This window comes from Pelobates fuscus, chromosome 8 (genome assembly GCF_036172605.1).
Source record: "Pelobates fuscus isolate aPelFus1 chromosome 8, aPelFus1.pri, whole genome shotgun sequence".
Taxonomy (NCBI): domain Eukaryota; kingdom Metazoa; phylum Chordata; class Amphibia; order Anura; family Pelobatidae; genus Pelobates; species Pelobates fuscus.
Window position 1 is genome coordinate 51,551,944 of NC_086324.1, and position 14,365 is coordinate 51,566,308.

Below are 14,365 nucleotides of genomic sequence, written 5' to 3' on the forward strand. Positions count from 1 at the left end.
GTAGGAAATTGCTGTTTCAATATATATATATATTTTAAATGTTTTAATAGTGACATTGTAACACCGTTATCTGTCATAAATGCCCGAAACACACCTAACATGTACATATTTTTTTAAAGTAGACAACCCAGGGTATTCAAAATGGGGTATGTCCAGTCTTTTTTAGTAGCCACCTAGTCACAAACACTGGCCAAAGTTAGCATTTAGATTTGTTTGTGTGTTAAAAATGCAAAACACGCTAACTTTGGCCAGTGTTTGTGACTAGGTGGCTACTAAAAAAGGCTGAACATACCCCCCATTTGCAATACCTTGGGTTGTCTTCTTTTGCAAATGGTATGCCATCATGGGGCTAATTCTCATTCATTGGCTACCATACGCTCTCAAAGGCAACCTAACCAATCTGACAAATTTAAATAAAAAAAAAGTAAAATCAAGCCTTATATTTGACCCTGTAACTTTCACAAACACTATAAAACATCTACATGTGGGGTACTGTTATACTCAGGAGACTTCGCTGAACACAAATATGAGTGTATCAGAACAGTAAAATATATCACAGCAATAGTATCCTCAGTGAAAGAGCTGTTTGTGTGTGAAAAATGCAAAAAACTTCACTTTCACTGACAATATCATCGCTGTGATATGTTTTACTGTTTTGAAACACTAATATTTGTGTTCAGCGAAGTCTCCCGAGTAAAACAGTACCCCCATGTACAGCATTTAGGGTGTCATAGAAAGTTACAGGGTTAAACACAGTGCTAGCAAATTAAATTATCTGGACTTTCGGCCTGGGTTGGCAGGCAGGTCCCTCGAATTGCAATCATTAAAATTACTTAATTAGGTAAAAATATTACATAAATATGCACGTATAATTTTAATATATATACATATTTATATATTTGACGTCTACGTGTATATTTATGAAATTATTTATGTAATTATGTATGTGGACATATGTATATTTCGTATTATTTTTATTTATTTATTTATACATAGATATATATATCATTACATTCTAAGTGTATTTTGATATAAATATATATATATCAATATCAAAATACTGTTAGAATAAAATTGCATATATATATATAATTGTTTTTGAATTATTAAAAATTATTTTTATTTTTTGTTATTTATTTATTTTTTATTTTTTTTTCAATTTGAGATATATTTTATTTTCTTGTTTGTCATTTCGATTTGCGTCGCCTGCTCGCCAGGGTACAGAAAGAAAATGGGATAATTGTGCAGGAACATTTGTTTACATCTGAGGGATTATACATAAAACAGATTATCCTTCCCAATCTCCATATTTCTTCAATCCCCACCTTGTGTGGCCTTCTTCGGACCCCTCCCCTCCCTCTCTCTCATTTAAGTTTTGTGGTTCCTTGGGCTACTCATGCCCTTCTTTTATTGTGAGTTTCGTGACATCTTTGTGCCGAACGCTACTTGTCTTTGATTTATTTTCCCTGTACCTGAATAAGTCTACCTTAGCAATACCTATGGGCTGCCCTCATTGTTTTCCTCTCCGGTTATATGCGAGGGTGCTTCACTTCTAACTGTGGCTTCCAGTTTCTGGAAATTCTGCCATCTCTCCCCTGCTAGGATGGTATGTGTTTGTGGCTTCATGTGTTTAGCGGCCATTAGCTCATATTCCCAGTTAAGCGATGTTTGGGTTATGAGGGTCTCTTTCAAGGGTGTTACTGTTGTTTTCCATGCCCTAGCTATAATCGTCACCGCTGCTATCAGCAGTTGGAAAATCAGTTTACCCTCTACCTTGTACCAAGACTACCCTGTACCTTTAGTCTTGTGTATCATGAACAATAAGCATTGTTCAGGGGTTATTGACCACTTCCTTCCCATGAGTTGCCCCGCTTTTGTTATTTATTTTTATTAACATATTATTTGTATTTTACAATAATATATATATACCATATATATAGTTATTATATATATTGTATATATTCGTGTGTAATTTAAATATAAGTGTATTTTTATATTAATATACGTATATATAAATATAAAAATCCACTTAGTATGACATTATATATACATATATTATATATAGGTGTATATATATATATATATATAATACATGTATATATATCATATATATATATACATATTATATTTTTTTTCTTTACACTGATTGTTTTTTTTTTTTAACTTTATTTTTGATTTTTCACTTGCAGGGAGACTGCCTGTCAGCACAGACAGTCCCTCTGCAGGCAGATACACAGACACCTATTGCGGTCATGTGATCGAGTGATCACATGTCCGTGGGGTCCTGATCTGCCGAGGGGGGACTGCCCGGGCAGACAGGCAACCCCTCTTGACCGGGAGGAGAGCTGATCGCCGCCGTGGGACCGACGGCGATCAGGTAAGTTGCCCAAGACTGCACGTTTTACCGCTGACGGTCCTGAACCGTCAGCGGTCCTTAAGGGGTTAATCCCAAATTTAATACCCTTAAATTTAGCAATCCAACATAAGGGCATCAAATTATGGACATGTCTACTTTCTAAACCAAAGAGAGATTTGCAAGTGATCGCAGTATGCTGTTCATCTGGATGCAAATTTTGAACCAAAGGTTTTGGTTTTTCATCAGAAACTAATCGACTAATGGACAAAATGCATTTCACATTAAGCAAAATGTATTTCCATACGAATTCATTTGGATGAACCTTAAATTCTCATTGGGCACGAGCCTAGTTTTGATCGACTGCACTGCCTCTATTTGTTATAACCGAAACACGTTAAACTGTACAGGAATGCACTAGCAACACTCAAAAAAGTAGATCAACAAGTGGGTGAAGGAAGGGGAATAAACTTTAAAAAAAATGGAATAAAAAGTGATCACTTGGTTTATCCACACCTGTGACTTAAATGGTCATTGACTTTCATTTAAAATCCAGTTGTATTGAGATTTTCTTAAAATACTAGGCAGCCAATCATGATATACCTGTGATAGCCAAAGCATTTATTTCTACAAAATACGTAATTATTATTATTTATATAGCGCCACGTAATAGCCCAAATATGTATGAAAAATGACTAGAATTTAACTTGCCTAATTATGCCATTACATGTAAAAGCCATTTTCACTAAGGCATTATCGACCCATTAAGACTGGGATACTACCCTACTAAATAAGGGCCTCTACAATGCTTACTGCCAATTTACAACAAACGCACATGAAATGTGTTTCATTTTGAAAACGGCAGCTAACATTTCAACATCTAAGGGGTCACAAGGGGATTTTAGTTTTGGGAGACGACAGACAAAGAACATACACTTCTGCCAATTTGACAAAATTCAGGCAGCTGCATTCTTCAGGAAAGTTTTTTGAAGAAAAATGTATTCCTTCAACGTAGCAGATTTTCTGCGTTACCAACCTGTCAGACAGCCAGACGTTCCACAAGGACAGCACAAACCAACGACTTAAAATTTAACCAAATCCAGATGCCTGTGTGATCATCTAATCAGACATCAAAAGCTCTGCAGTGACAAACTCCAAACCAGATTACAAGCGTTCAATGAGTTTTCACCCGCAGAACAAACATGGACGCAGTTTGTGACAAGCCGTGATACATGGCTATCTGTTCACACTACAGTCAGGTTCCTAAATTCCACTCATTCTAAACCTTTTCCTTCCTAGATGTAAGTGCCATTCCTGAATATGTAACTTAAGATCAAGGTCGCTTTGTGTCAGGAAACCTTAGGCTGTGATAAATGTAGTGTGTCAAATTGTACAAAACAATTTACAGAAAAATACATGAAATTAACCATTTTTTTTTTCCTTTAAACATTTTGATTTTTTGTTTGTTTTTTTTAATATCTTTATCATTAGATAGTTGTTGTGTCTTTCACAAGATGACCCTGTCAAATTCAGTGATGGAAGACCTTTTCATTGCTGAAGTCGTCTGTACTTAAGATTTTTATGTACATGTTTAACAAGTGCTAAGTAAATTTTTGTGATTATAGGAGCGAGCCTATAAAAAGGCCATAAGCAACTTCATATGAGAGAGAGAGGAAAAAAACCCAACATGTATTAAGGTCCATAGCAGGTAGCATCTTCAGCATTGTATATAGGTGGTAGAGTGTAATTAGGATCAATAAATCCGATTAAGCAATTAGAAGAGGGGTGGGGAAAAAAGACAGACAACACTGCTGTATGTTGACTCTAAGAGGACACAAAGAAATGCAACGAAAGCCTGTATCACTTTCTTTAAAAACAAACAAAAAAAAAACCCTTAAGTATTATCCAATTATTTCACATTAAAGAATAATATTAAGTACAACCATACATCTGTCAAGAGTCCAGGATCTAAAGAAAAGTACACATGTCAATGTTAGCGTGAGATGAACTCTTACAAAACAAACTTTACCAGGATTGAAATACGTGCACAACGTTCAACTTTTTGGTAAAAACAGGCTTTAGATCAGAACAGTCAGTCAGAGTTAGAATCAGTTAGTTATAGGAAACATGGGAAAAATGTACTTCATACTATAACTGAATACTTGCTATAGCGCCACCTACTGTCTACTTTCCAGATAAATTCATAACTTATGTAGAATGCTGTTGCTAGTTAAAAAAAATAAAAAATTCAAAGGTTGGTGTAAGCCAGGAGACTGATTAAGGGTAACATGCGCCAAAGGAGAATCCAAGATTCAGGACAAGTCAGTTTGAAGATCAATCCGGACAGCAGGGATACAATGCCACAAGCACTAGTCAAAGTCAGATTGTTAGAGTACAAATATTGGAAGAAGTTTTAGGATAAATGCCAGTGAAGGATTATAAACAACTATGAGCACTGCCAAACTGCAGATAAGGAAGCACCAGAATATGAATCACGACGTACAGTTAAAGGACCACACAAATAGCTGAGGATTAAATGTAGATGCAAATCTACTATTGGGCTGAATAAAAAGTCACATACTGCAAATAGAATTCACAGCCCATTTAAAGAGAGCTATAAAAATGAAGGCAGAACCAGTTACACAGCACGCATTAAAACACTCCGATAAACTTATTGAAATCAGCAGCACATAAATAATCCCTCCAAACACACCCTGGCATTGTTGGTGCCCAATAATTTATTCTTGTGTTTCAACAGGCAATTTTGTTGAACTGTAAGCAGCCATTATACAAAATTAAGGCTTCTCCTAACGTCTTCCTCAGCTATTTGTATCCAAAATTACTGACACAGTTCAGCTGGAACAATGTTATCCTTGATGTCAAAAGAAAAATATACCAGCTCTACTTTAAAAGCTACCGTAAGAGAGTCATAAATATTCTGGATAAAACAGAAGCACAGAAGTGTCCTTTAGACCTTATGGCTACTCCTTAAAAAAGGCCAAAGCCGGGTGGGAGTAGACGGATTTAAAAACAGAGTCCATGATAAAGAGAGCTGGTTGTCCAGTAAACAGATGTTGTGAGGGATAGGATGGAGATGGAAGTATCATTCATTATTTTATTTTGTAAACAGGCTTCAGAAGAATTGCATAATTATATGTTTCAGAAGAGTAGCAATTTCAGTGAAATACAATTTTGCATGTTTTTTGTTTTTGTTGTTTTTTTTTATCGTTGGATTCTAGTTATTTTAAGAGTACAGATTTAAAGTAAGCTATAAAGCTATTTTGCTGCACTGTACTAAAGAATAGAAGATTTGGGTTTATCTCCTGGGGCTGCATAGTAAACTTTTAGGAACATTTCATTAAATCAATTCCTGTTTAAAAATCCATGCTATGCCCTATTATGTTTAGACTGTGAGAGTTAGCACAAGGTCAGAGAGAAAAGAAAATTAGAGACTACTACATGATGCTGTAAAAACTAGCAACATGTGTGTATGCTAATTTGTGCACATAAATGTGGCTCTTAGATCTAAGTTAAAATTGCTTTGAACTAAAAATGGTGAGTACATTTAGAAAGTCACTATTAATCAATCACATTTTTATGGATATGAAAAAAATAATCTTTGCGCAGCCTGAACTGTAGAGAAAAGAACGCTGCTAGCGTCCAGAGTGTGTTCTTAACCCCTTAAGGACTAAACTTCTGGAATAAAAGGGAATCATGACATGTCACACATGTCATGTGTCCTTAAGGGGTTAAAGGGGCAGTGGGGGCAATGCATCACTTCTGGCTCAAATTGGAACATGTCAATCCGGTGCTTTGTTCACTTATGATTTGGGATCACAGGCATGATGTGGACCAATCAAAACACACGTAATATTTAAGTCTCTCTGGCCCCATTTGCTGTGCCCAATTGTGTTTTCTGTTCCCAGTACCCTTTAGGGCGTTCCTTGATACATTGTGTTATTTCTGGAATTGACCTTGGCTTTGTTCTTGACCCCAAGTTTCCCTATAATCGGTTCCTCTCCTGTTTACCTGTTTGATTGATACACCGTCTATCTGACTTCAGCTAGTTCTTGTTTTTGCTGTCTCCCTGTTATCCTGACCTAGGCTTGTATTTGACCAAGTTTCCTCACTTTATTACATTAAGTCCAGACACTCAAAGGCCCAGTAATTATTTCAGCCCAGTTTATTACTGCTAACCTAGACTCAGCGTGTAGGGGTTAGACTTCATGACATTAACCAAGTTCACATACAGCTCAGAAAAGCTAACTGGCAACTGTTATAGAACAACAACTTAAACAGTGAATCAGGCTATATATTAATAGCAGAATGAGCAGTATGGCTGCTTTCAGTCTACTGAGAAGTTCCACTCATCCTGTGTTACAAGTGGTCCTGCTCTATAGGGATAAACTCCCCAACTGCCCCATGTTCCAAAAGACCATTACAAATTCAGTGTCCTGTTCTGCTGTTTCAGCTTTTCTTCCTTATGTCCAGAATCTTGGGTTTTTCAGGGAACTGTCCCCAAACAGCAAACAAGATCATCAATAGACGCTCTCACAAAAATAAAATCAAAACAATAAAAATGTGTGTGTCCAAATTCTGATGTCATCTACCATGTCCTATTTTTTTCAAAACACCATGATTTGTTACCCTGTTTTTTCTGCTTGGATAAACATCTTGAATTCTTGGACAACATTTCGATTTGGATTTCACATTCTTAGTACTTCATTAGATAAATCTTCCAGTGTTTTTAGGCCAAATGGTTCATGAATAGGAAGGAGTCGGAGAGGGAAAAAAAATATCTAAGCCCCCAGCTATATTTTGTGTCCCAGTAAAAAGTTTCTCCAGTCGGCCTGGCAGATGCCTCTGGTTTGAAAGATGGCACGAGTTGCCACCAAAGTCGATTACAATCACAATATGTCACTTTGGCTCTGTTGCAGTGAAAGACAAAATGCCAGGAACAAACAACACTCAGCTTCAATTATTATGCTTGTCCGAGTCGTTCAGACAGCACCAATCTGTCTTCATAAAACAGTTTACAGAATAGTACCCCAGGTGTCCATGTTTTCAGCCAAATACCCCCATTTTATATTATTTACATGAGGATGGCGCTCATTTAGAGAATAATAAATGAAATGGCCTTCAACTTCCTGTCGTTCTAAAGGGAAAAAAATGTTTGGTTTCCCAAAAGAGACTGGACAGAGGGCTTTATCTATGGCAAACAAAGGCACATTGAAACCACAGGGGTGATACTATGCCCTACTCCCACCTTATCAGCTGTAAGCTAGCGCAGCTGGGTGTGATAAACTGCCATTATACTGTGTGTTTTAGCGCTCTGCTCTGTTCTCTGCCCGCTTTCTTTATCATAGCCTGCCTTTGGAATATAGTTTGAGAAGGGGGGGTGGGGGGGTGTTAGATGCGGAGGAATAAATGTATACATATTAAAACAAAGCCCTTATACATCTCTACTCCTGAGGCTCCTAATATTTCATCCACTATCTCCCCGAGCACAGGATGCATTGTAATATATGTTAGCAACTTGCTTCGCTTGCGTTCCCGGGATGCAAACATTCTTTGAAGCCACCATCACTCTAAAGGATTAAATCGATCACGGTATGCCCCACCAATGCATATTTTGTTCATGTCTTTAAACATGAAGATAAGGGGCATTTGTATCTTTGCTTTAAGTTCTTTCTGTAACAAGGCGAACTTTGAGACTCTTTTATGTTATTATCTGATAGCAACATTGTGATAAGCCCAGTGCTGTTGGCTAACGCCTTGCTAATTGTTTGTTAAAAGGAATTTCAGAAATTCCCCCCTCCCCAGGCACCAACCCAACACATGTCAATTTATGGATACGTATATTATAAAAATAGGATATGGAGGATTTTTACACGCTTTATAATTTTATGGAATAATAATGGCCTGTCTATAGAAAAAAATATATATATATATTTTTTTATCTGACATATTGCCTAGGGCAGTGCTTGGTGAATGTATATATTTTATTCTATGTACTTTGTCAAATGCAGTGTCATCTGTAGTGCTGTATTATACACAATGTAAGGGCATATTTACAAACATTTGTGGCAAAATAAATATGAAAATGTTGTAGGTCCCTGCCCCAAAGACATGTAAATTCTATAGGGAAATATGGGAACAACTGTACCACTAAAAACAATTAAATAAATAAATAAATAAATAAAACATTTTAATGCTGGTTTGGTGTCCGAGTTAAAGAGGGCAGGGCAAGGTAGCCTTACTAGGACACTGGGAGCCTTTGTGATTGGTTCCACCCTAGATTAACCTATCGGAAACTAGAATCTATTTTATCTGTTACTAGAGGTTTTTACACATTTTAATAATGCAGTTAGAGTAACCAGAACCCAAATTTAATTGGTTAGGTCAAAAGTTAGGACAATAAAGGCTAAGTGTTAATCAAGGGTTATTGGTTGAAAACTTTACTTTTTCAATGTGTAAAACTTTGTCACATGCGTTAGAAAAGGGATGGCCAATATGTTTCGCAAAACACGTTTCGCCGTATTGCAAGGCTTCCTCAGTTGGCTGTTATGTGTCTCTTCTGCTGCTGCTGCTTTTAAATCGCCCGCTTGTCGGTTTCACTCATTACGTTCGTCACTTCCGGGTTTCGTCCTGTTGGAACGTGCGTTTTGGACTTTCACACACTGTTTTAGACTATTTAGTCTATCCAGAAATATCTGGTATCCATATATTGATTTTTTATATTTTGTTTTATATTTGGAGAAATAAATTATTTTTAAAGGACCCCTTTACATCTGGCACTTCAATATTTGGGAGTCAACTGAGGGATATCCACTAACGCTGGAAAGAAGGGTCTGGACAACCCCCAAATGGTCCAGAGGACTATACCACTCGAGTCATATGAGCGTATGACTCCAGGCTTGTGAGTTTAACTACTCTTTTATTTCTTTTTATATAGTGTTTTAAAGACATATTGCACTATGTTCTGTACTAATTTTATTTTGCAGAATTTCCGCCGAATTTCTATTTTAAAGCTCCACCTTCTATATGTATGTATAATGATGTGTTTTTAAGTGGTGTAGGGGATACCACTTTATAGGTGTTTTTGAGCTGCTATACTACTTACCTCCATATTGTGCACATATTTTGCTGTATATAATAAAATATATAAGACTGCTAGAAAACACTTTGTTCCAGCATTTCTTTTTATTTATCAATCTCTAATGCATTACATTCTACCCACAACATGAAAAGGCTTAATGGTGTTACATCTCCCTTCTCCACTTTATAATAATTACTAGCATACCCTTCAACCTTAGGACAAATTACATTTTAATGGAAGGTGTCAGGGTTGGGTTGGAGGAAGTGCTGTCAGTGCAGTGCGTGCCAGGTAACGCAAATTTAGGCAGACCTGGTTGATACGCACCAGCCCTGCAGACCTGTGTAACAGGGCTACCTACGTGTACTTCTGCAAACTGGAATATGCAGCATTGGCTTTGTATACCTTTGTGAGGATTTCTCATGTGTCCCTAAAAAGGAAAACAAATCAGGACTGTCTTGCTGGATCTAGGACAGTTGGGGCGTATGCTTTAGGAACTGTTGAGTAATTACTCTGTAAAAAAAAAAAAAAAATAACATCCACTGGCCACTTTTAAGTGAGTGAGATGATATACAGAAGTAAGTCTTCTCTGTAATAAAAAACAAACAAAAGAAAAACACTGTACTTACTACTATTCAAGATAAAGCAAAAGCAAGGTGCCTAATTCCAACAGATAAATCTGATAAACACTGCTGTCAAGCCAAAGACCATAAAACATTAAAAACAAGCATGCTGTGGCTCTGCAGCAGTAAAAGGGTTACAGTAAAACTGCCATTGTCTGGTATTTCATCTGGACCGTTTCTATGTGGAATTCTGGTTCGCATATGGCTATTCGATAAACAATTGAGATTGGAAAAGCTACAGGATGCTGCAGGGGTGATGTTCACAGCCCAGGGGGATGCAGATGAATTCAAATGCATTGGAAGCAGCTGGTTTGAGAGACCAACTGTCTCAGAGGGGCAAAAACGGGGAACGAGGTGACTGAGCTCTAAACACCGCCAGCATGAAGGTCAGAGTGAAAGCCAGGGCCATCTGTTGTCTGGGGTGCTATGAATTCTGGTGGCCTGGCTTGGTTACATCCCAGTGAGTGACATCTTCCATCTCAAGTGTGTGAGACACTGCAGAAACCACATGTTGGTTCGGGCTGGGAGGGTTGGTATGCGTAGAACGGAGAGCAAAACACAAACAAATTAATGATTAAAGCACTGTGTTATGGTTTGTGGCTTGTTGCAGTGGTAAGGCTTGCTTATACCTGCTGGTAACGTATGGCTTACAAATAAATACTGCCTATACATTTTCATGTTGTCATGTATAGAAAAAATGTTAAAGGTAATCTAAGACACAAAAAAAGGAAATTTGTACTTTAAAGGTACATTGCACTTTTGCACTTTGTTGTTTGGTAATATATTTACACGCATACACTTTAGATATTATGTCTGCTTCAGAGTAAGGGGGGAGCTAAACGGCGCCAGGCAGAAATCTTTGGGGTAAGCCAGCGTCAATGTACCTTTAACTTGTATTTTTCAATTTCAGAAAAAAGGTATTAAATATATAAATATATTTGCTCAATTTTTTAATCTATTAGAAGTGGCACTTTCACAGTTGTTAATTGAGCATTTCAGAACGATAAAATCTAATTTCACTGAAGGGAACTACTTTGTCTCTGTATTTTTCCTACGCTTCTGCCGTCAAGAAGTGTCAATCCCCCAACAGTCATCAGCGCTGCAGGGAATTGGCTTGGTCTATGAAGAATCTTGCAGGATCCTCCATAGACCTCAATGCTTTACTCTCATGCATGCGCTAGAGTACAGCAGTGACATCAGCTCACAAAGAGAAACGGCCGGAAGAAGATGGCAACGCTCACGTGGGGCAGGTTTAGGTAAGGTACATGAGAGAGACAAACTATTGACGTTCTGTAGCCTACTGAGGGGTGGGGTTCCATGCACCTTAGGTGACAGCCAGGAGAGGGTACGCCCAGCACCACCTCTCAGACCTATACCAAAGTTATCTGGCAGCTGAGGCAGAAGAGTAAATTGGTAACTCTTCCTCCTCCAGTTTGTTTATTTTTATTTATTTAGCAACACCCTTTTGCTAGGGAGATTACAAACACACAAACACACACCACACTCTGCAAAGTCCCAGACTATAGAATGGCCGAAGGGGACTGTGGCAGAGAATGATCATGTTCCCCTGTTCAGTCTGCCAATGGGTCTATGAGTGTTGTGCAAAATGAGTGAATGGGGCAGGGGTATTGCTGACCATCATACCCCTCCTCGCTGGACACTCAGTGACCTCCAGTGACAGACCAGATAGAAAACATATTGATCCTCTGCTGCAGATCTGCTCGGGCATTACAGTAGTGGTAGGTAAGGGTGGTTATTAGAAACACAAAAAAGGGGCAATAAGGAATGAGGAGACACACCAGACAGACAGATAGATGTGGTAGGTGAATTAGGCATCTGCCTACAGCTTACTTATCAAGGAGAGGTAGAGGTAGGGAGATCTGCACTTCCTTAACTGGGTATTTGTGATATAAATCAGGACCTACATGTACACACCCATGTAAACATGCACACATTCAAACCATTGTGGCCAATTCCAAGCCCACAAGTCATTAGCTCTGTTTGGCCCCTATCCTGTGTTCTTCTGTTTTACATCAATAACTTAAAGTGTGTGGTCATCCAATCAATGCTTTAAATAGTATATGACTGTTTACATTAAAGAATTAGACGATAAATGAAGACGTTAACAGAAGTCAGTACCAAAACTTATATGAATTTTTTTTTCTTTACGGTCGTAAATTTGTGTCTGGTCTCGCCCCCAATACGCCTCCTTGATGACACCCTCAGGATATATGATTTTTAGCCAATCCAATGCTTTCCATAAAGAACGCATTTGATTGTCTGAAATCTGCAAGGAGGCTGGGCGGTGCTAAACGCTGGCTTGGCCAAGCAGCACCTCCTCATAGAGATGTATTGAATTAAATTATCTCTATGTGGAAAATTCAGCGTCTCCATGCAGAGCAGTGCTAAGTCAGGATGCCGGGAAAGGACCCGAACATCGGGGCTGTCCTGCAAAAAATGAGACTGTTAGGGGGCTTGCAGCATTCTTCAGTGAAACCACTCACACTTTTTTCTATTGATTTTTCACAGGGTTTCCAAATTGTTGGCCACATATTGCAGCCACGGTATTGGCCATAACTTACAGCTGATGAGTGAAGATGGGAATTTCAATGGCTTTGGCCAAAATATATCTATGGGCAGAGGGCAGAGGGCAGAATATAGATTCCACCTCTGACACCTGGGGTGAAAGGGACGTGTTTATAGCTTTAGCAATTTTTTTTTTTCAATCATTACACCTATAAAAAAATGTGTGCAAAGACTGGGGATCTCTTTGCACCAAAAGCCCTTTGCAATGAGCATACGTTATGGTGCATGGAGTGTCCTTAAGTATCCACTAAGACAACCTAAGGATGACACCTTTGAAGGCTTTTGCACAGAAGTGGCCTCTAGTGGCTAGAGGCTGGATTAACCCTCAATGTAAACATAGCAGTTTCTCTGAAACTGCCAAAGTGGTCTGGGTGCCTGTATGGTCCTTTAAGTGTTAGAATAGTGTAGGGTTTGAGGACCGGTGCTAGTGTAGTGTAGAAGGGAAGGTCATTATGGTTAGGGCAGCCCTGGAACATGCATGTCATATTTCTGCCTTATATCAAGCAAAGTTACAGTTTCGGGTGGCAGTTATTTCACTTAAGAGATTAAGGTCCCCCAGACAGAAAGGTGGTGAATAATGCATTATTCCTATGGTATTCTAAAACATGATCTACCCATACTGGGCAGATCACATAATACAAACGTGTGTGAGTATAGAATATATATATATATATATATATATATATATATATATGTGTGTGTGTGTAAAACATAATTTGATGATACTAACATACTCTTTATGATTTGACATATTTTGCATAACATTTACTGGATCAAAGTGCCAACATTTCAGAAAACAGGAAACATTAACAGCTGTTCTTCCCGAGCAAGCAGGTTTCAAGTGTTCTGATCAGTGGAGCAATATCCAGGCCAGGATAAGAATGAAAACCTGCCGTTATAACTGTTGTAAAAAAAAAAAAAGTCACCGATCTAGGCTATTTTTACAATGTTTTTTCAGATTATCACAGGCGACAGATTTCCATGTACATGTAGATAGTCAATGTTATGGTTGTGTAAGTTGTACTTTTTTGTCAATGTAAAAAATGCTTATCAACTTATTGCACCCGCTCTTGCCTGTCCTCCTGTCCAAACCGATTGCGTTATCTCAAAAAAATAAATAAACTAAGTGACCTAATAACTGATAAGAGAAACACAATATGGTTATTAACCAACCCCCAGGATATATTTAACAGCAATACTGGAGAAAATTCACATTAAAATTGTTGACTTTAGAATGTGGAGTGTCTGAGTCAAGCTAGGAAAATGTGGAGAGTCACAATAATTAATTTTATAATGATGTTCCTCAATACAGTGTGGGGTGCAGCTGTACCCCAACCTGCAACCTTGCCCTCTTAGAGAACGAGGTAGTGAGGTTACAGGAGTGTACCCCTAGGTACTCAAGACAACTGGACTTTTGGGCAGATCATGATATCTTAAGTGCTGGTACTCAGTGACGCAACTCTTCCCTAAACATAGAGAGGGCATTTAAATGGTGCAGTCATGAAGGGAAATGTAAACATATCAATGCAGCGCCATTAAAACAATGCTAGCGATATTAAACTTTCATGTCAGACATTGCTTTATTTGCTACGTGTAAACCAGAACATGCATACTACTTTGCAGTCTGGAATCACTATGTTAAGTCTGAAACCTCGGCACAAATAGAATGCCTGTGATCTCCAGGTCAATGTGTGTGATGTCACTGGG

General features: G+C 38.1%; 1 protein-coding gene across 4 annotated transcripts in view; it reads right to left on the bottom strand.

The window, feature by feature from the left end:
* Window positions 1–14,365, bottom strand: part of PARD3B (par-3 family cell polarity regulator beta) — a 1,021,205-nt gene that overhangs the window by 768,820 nt on the left and 238,020 nt on the right. The gene's annotated exons all lie outside the window — the stretch shown is intronic.